The sequence below is a fragment of the Papio anubis genome, chromosome 12 (assembly GCF_008728515.1).
Source record: "Papio anubis isolate 15944 chromosome 12, Panubis1.0, whole genome shotgun sequence".
Taxonomy (NCBI): domain Eukaryota; kingdom Metazoa; phylum Chordata; class Mammalia; order Primates; family Cercopithecidae; genus Papio; species Papio anubis.
Window position 1 is genome coordinate 18447130 of NC_044987.1, and position 6000 is coordinate 18453129.

The 6000-nt window shown below is 47.2% G+C and overlaps 1 long non-coding RNA gene across 7 annotated transcripts in view; it reads left to right on the forward strand.

Moving 5' to 3' along the window:
- The window catches only part of LOC103877933, a 47417-nt gene extending 41650 nt beyond the window's left edge, over positions 1 to 5767 (forward strand). For 5 of the 7 annotated variants that reach the window (XR_004177340.1, XR_004177341.1, XR_004177339.1 and 2 more), the window contains 4 exons: positions 816 to 2037; positions 3239 to 3332; positions 5208 to 5359; positions 5700 to 5767. This is a non-coding gene — a long non-coding RNA (uncharacterized LOC103877933). The remainder of the gene's footprint in view (positions 1 to 815; positions 2038 to 3238; positions 3333 to 5207; positions 5360 to 5699) is intronic. The other 2 variants (XR_002517232.2, XR_002517237.2) reach the window with 1 other exon arrangement.
- Positions 5768 to 6000: the final 233 nt, after the last annotated feature.

Consider the following 6000-nt stretch of genomic DNA (forward strand, 5'->3'; position numbering starts at 1 on the left):
TATTCACTACCATGAGAACAGTAAGGGGGAAACGGCCCCATCATTCAATTATCTCCACCTGGCCCTGCCCTTGACATGTGGGGATTATTACAATTCAAGGTGAAATTTGGGTGAGGACTCAGCCAAACCATACCACATTAGTTCTTCCATTGTTCGACTGCCATTCATTGATGATCTGGTACAATTGTTCATAGCCGTGAGTTTACTTTAGATCACCTGTGAAGTTATAACACTCATGCCTGGGCCTATTCCCAGACCAATTAATTCAGAGGCTCTGAGAGTGGCTCCTAGCCACTGGTATTTTAGTAAAGCATCCTAGGCTGTTCTAATGAGCAGACAGGGCTAAAATCATTGACCTGGTATATGCCATACATTGTGCTTGTCCCAGAAGATACACAGATGAATAAGATGCTCTTAGCTCAATGCAAACCATCCCCCTAGTACTGATCACCCCTGGGAACATGGGGTGATTATATTAATATTTCTGATTTTGAAAAGCTGAGGATCAGGATGAGACCTAAACTTTCTGATGACCCCTCTAGATGATCTTCTCCATCTGCCTTTACTCATGAGCCCAGCTTGCTGGCCTCACCCCTGCTCTTCAGAATGAGAAGCACTGCCTAAGTCCCAGGTATCCCAGTGTGGCCTCTCTCCTGGTCCGGGCATCTCCCAGGTCACTGCCTGCAGCACAGTTGGTGAAGTTGGTTTGGTGATGGTTGGTCTGTTTTCCACCCAGGTTCTGGGCCAGGTCTTCCTGGAATCCGTGAGGAGACAATACTCTCAACAGTCATCTGCCTCATTTTTCTTTCCTCCAGTTGCTCCCAGAAGACTGGCTGTTTTCTTCCCTCTTGAAGCCTGGATTCTTGTTGGACCTGCAGTGAAGTTTATGGTTTGTTTCTGAAACAACTAAGCTCATTTGAAAAGGTGAAAAGCTGGCTATTCTTCTGTAGATGGATCCAGATCAAGTGATGAGCCGTGTCCTCTTCAGGATTTTATTATTTGGTCAGGTGACACCTCCTTCAGGCAGTAATCTTTCAAAGGAGGCCATTTTCCCACAAGATGCCTTTGTCCTGAAGTCTTCCAAGCCTTGGTTATGTTTGCCTCCTCAGTAGTCCTGCCCTGAGCAGCTTGCACCCTGCATTTTTAGTTCTGTGCCTGTCACAAGTCAGAGAAGTGGTAGTAGCTTAGGTCAAGGAACAGGCTTATAGCTGAGATGAAAGTCAGTCTTCCCAATCAATTGTTTCTTCTGTGACTCCCTCTTCAGAGCTGGCTGCTACAATCGGATGAGGTTATGATGTTTTATCATTCAAGTCTGTTAAGGATCTGTTTCTTTCTGCAATCAAAACTTCGTTCCCGTCTTCTCGGGGACTTAAAATACTGTCCTTGAACCGAGACGGGGCCCTTGCGCATTAAACACACTCGCAACTTCAAAGCTATGCATGTGTTGCCACAGAGGGTCCCAGGGGAGCGTCAATAAGAGACATGCGTTTGCTGTAGTACAAAGAGAAGCCTCGCTTCTTGATGGAGTTGATCTGAGGGGTGGGGGTGCCAGAGGGGTTTGTTGTTTGTCTCCAAAGGAAGAGAGGATTAAGGGAGGAGAGGCCTAAACTCCAGGAGCTGCTGGCTACCTTCCCAAGGAGGCTCATGGTCTCCTACTGGGGTGGCAGTGAGGATGATGCCAAGACCCCTGAGGCGCTACCATGCCAGCTGTTTCTGTCCTTTGAATAATCCTAAAAACACTACCATTTGTATAGCATTTTTCCATGTGCTACCTCACTTGATGCTCACACTAGCTCTGTGAGTAGGCAATGCTATTATTTTAGGTGTCAAATGAAGAAATGGAGGCTCGAGAGGTCAAATTGCATGCCAGTGTTTGCCCAGCTAATATTAGACCTATGTTCTTTCTTCTTTCAAAAAGGTGGCAAGTGGATTTCAATACCTGATTGATTGATAGCTGTTGCCTAGAAGGAAGGCTGCGTGGAAAAGGATTTTCAGGTTGCACCTGGGCTCAGTGGGAAAGAAGGCTGCGGTTGATTGGTAAGGTCAAATTCCATTTTATCATTCAACTGGGCCAGTTTTGAGAGTGAGAGGAACTGGATTAATCATGATGCCTGAATATCTAGTATAAACTTGAACTGTCCTGGACAAACTAGGATGTTTGACACCTCATTAAGTAATCATGTGTGGTCAGGGTATTGGGCTGGGGTGGTGGGCAGGGACCACAGTGAACATGTCAGCTCTGTCTTGTTTCTATGACTTCTATGAGGACTGCTCTTCTCATCCCATTCTCAAGGGGACTGGTTCCAGCCTTTTATTTCCTGAAAAAGTGGAGGGGAGAGGTCACAGAGCAGAGATCATTTGATATGACCACAATCTAGACCATAACATGTCCTTCCCACTTATGCTCTCAAATCCCCACTCCCCTCATCTCCTGTGTGCATAAGGTGAATAGCTCATTTCATCAGCAGTGCTACCACCATCTTTAACCACTCCCTACCCACCAGCTTGAAGATGGCTCAGAATCTCTCAAAACCCCCTCTTGTGCTTATTTGACAACCGTTTGTTCACTGGTGGAATTCACTGCCAGACCCATATCGATACTTGCTCTGACTAGTTCAACAGCCTCCTCACTCCTAACTGCCTCCTATCTTGTTTTCTCCATTTCATTATGGTATTTCCAAAATTCTTAATCTAACTGTACTGATTCCTAAAAATTGTCTTTGATTTTTCACATCTAAAACCATTAGGCTCACATTTCCAGCCTTCCAGGATCACCTTCCATTATTTCCCCACGCAGACCATATTCTGACTTTCCCAGATTATTCCCCATTTTTTGAATGCATACATGAAACAATTTTCAAGCCTCTATTCCAGTGTACTATTCCTGCTGTAGTCTCTTCTCTTACCTCTTCTTCTGCCTGATTAATATCTATCTACTTAACCCTTAAAAGCCCACAACTCCTGTTATACCCTCCCCCATCCCCAACCCCAAGCAGGACTAATTTCTGCATTCACATAGCATGTTTTCACTTACAGTATAGATACTGGCTTGCAGCTTTATTTCTCCTACTCAAAGGAGTTGCATGTTGTTTATTTCTAGCATGGTGCCTGGCACAGTAGCCACCTAAATACTGTTTGAGTAAATGAAGAGGTGAATGATGCTAGACCCCTGGACAGAACTTCTTTCTTCTAAAATGTTGAGGCCATCATGGAATTGCTCTTATGGTTTGGGTTCTAGGGACTGCTCTCACTAAAGGGACCAAGGAAGATGAGGAGGATGGTGGAATGAGTGGAGTAGACCAGCTTTGCCTGCTGTCCTCTGTGGACTCAAGGTAGAGGCCAGAGGGCAACGGGGTTGGAGAATGGTGGAGAGGGGGTGTGCATGGCCCACATAACTTGCCAAGAACTCTCTGCTCTCTGCAGAGAAGTAGAAAGTGGGGAACAGAGAATGGAGAATAAGCTGGAAAAACAAGCTCCTTTCTTTACCTTCATGTACCCTGTACCTTACCTTAAGCTTTCTCTTCTGCCCAAAAGCTGTGAGTGACCTTCTTTGCCTGACCCTAGTAGCATTCATCCTGCCTCTCCCCTTCTTCTGTGGCACTGGCCTTGCCATCTGGACGGTGCAGGAGCCTGCTCTCCCTGACCTTCCCTTCTCAGCTCCTTCCTGGAACACCAAGCTTAGTAATGTACCTCCCTTGTTTCCACCAGCAATCTCCCCCACAGTGATGTTGCAGAGGAATGGAGTGGGGATGGGATTGGGGGAGGAGGGTCGCCTGGACCTCAGCCTGAAATAGCAAGTTCAAGGGCTCACGGCCCCTGTGAGCTGCCCCAGCCGCATTCTGAAACCCACTTAATCCCAGCCTCTTGCTGGGTGGAGGGGCTCTGCTGCAGCTTTGCCCTGGCCTCACCATTGACCCCTTGCTACGAAACTGTTTATCTGCCTTTCTCCTCTTTGCCTCGGCACATTTTGGCAGCCCAATTAGTGCCTTGCAGATAGTTTCTTGAGTCTGAGCAATCCTCCTACCCAACCTTTCCCCTGCCGACTTCCCTTTCCTGCCCTTGTAGGGAGATGTTTGACAAGCTCTTTTCCATTTCATCTTCAAGCAGGCTGACACGCTCAGAAGCTCTGCTGCTGGCTTCCAAATGAAAAGCGGGTTAATGAAGGCGTATTTTCCAGCTTGTTTTTAAAAGGGAAAACAAAAGAGAGAGAATAGGTATCCTAGTTAATGGTTCCTAATTGCTTCTTTTCCGAAAAGAGTTCAGCGTAAAACAGCCTAATTGAGAACTTCCTAATCTTGTGCTGGAGAGGAAGCAAGGCTGTGCCTTGCACCTTGTAACTCCCACTCATCCTTCAGACCCCGCTGGCTGCCATCTCCTCACAGGAACCTTCCCTTCCCCTTAGACGAAGTCAGGTGATTATACTGGACACTGTGCGGCGCAGCCTAGAACATTCTGAGGGACAGAAGTGTGTATTCTGCCAGCTGCTGGAAGGGTTGTCTGCAGACAGCCCTCACCTGTCAGCCCTCTTCAGGAGTTGTCCTCATTGAAGGGCCACCTTGTCCGAGGTCATCCCTCTTTCCTGGGGCAGCTTGCATCCAATGATTGGCCTATGCAAGGACATGAAGGCCTGGACCACTCATTTCAGCTTGGCACAACTCTGAAATGCTATTCCGGCTTGTGGTGGCATCAGCTGAGGCTGTTAATGAGACTGCATCTCAGCCCAACTTCTCCCTCTGCCCATTCTAGCTTCCTTCCTTCACACTCATCTCCAACTCAGGGTCTGCTCCCTGAGGAACCTGACCTGTAACAGTAATCCTCCTTGGCATTGTCGTACATCCTTCCTAATCCTCCTCATCAGTGTGCAGTCATATGTTGGGTGCCCAAAAAGGCATTTTAGGAGGGGCGTAATGCAATGAGGCCATTTATGTCTTTCAATTTAGCAGAGATAGATGGATTTGATCTTTGCAGACTTCTCATGCCCTATTAATTCCTACAAAACATGATCTACCTGTCTACCTACCTATCTATTGTCATCTGTCTACCTATCATCTGTCTGTCTACCCATGCATCCATCCATCCATCCATCCCTTCCTCCCTCCGTCCATCATACACCTATCTGTACTAGAAGCTGTAGGTGCCCCACCAAGACTCCCTTTACTGGCTGATGACCCCATGTCCCAGCTGCTGTAACTATTGGTGCATAACAGTTCACAGGTGCACGCTTTTCTGGAGCGCCGTCCTTGGCCAAATGGGAGCTGCTTCCCCATGGAGACTGTGCTCTCACCTCTCCTTCCCCAGTGGCAGACCTCAGCTGATGACTGACGAGCGTGGGGTAAAAGGGCAATTCTCTTGCTTCAAGGTGAGACAAGCTCTGAGGAATTCGCACTGCAGCGCTACCTGCCCATGAGATCAGATTGGAGCTAGTTGTCAGCCAAGGGCACATTCCTCATTAGCTTTTCTTTTAGTGCTGTTTTGCTTCTAATATGGTTTGGCTGTGTCCCCACCCAAATCTCATCTTGAATTTTAGCTCCCATAATTCCCATGTGTTGTGGAAGGGACCCTGTGGGAGATAACTGAATCGTGGGGGTGGTTTTCCCCCATACTGTTCTCGTGGTAGTGAATAAGTCTCATGAGATCTGATGGTTTTATCAAGGGAAACCCCCTTCACTTGGCTCTTATTCTCTCCTTGCCTGCTACAGCGTAAGACGTGGCTCTGCTCCTCCTCGTCTTCTGCCAAGATTGTGAGGCCTCCCCAGCCACGTGAACTGTGAGTCCATTAAACCTCTTTTTCTTTATAAACTACGCAGTATCAAGTATGTGTTTATCAGCAACGTGAGAACAGACTCATACAGCTTCCCTCAACCCCCCTCTTCAAGTATACCACCCTAAAAAAAAGCTTTAACAAGGGTCCTCATATCAGGCTCTGTTTTTTGAGGAGCCTGACCTGAGACATTTGGTATTGAGCATGGTCCTAAAAAGCAAACAAACAAACAAAACAGA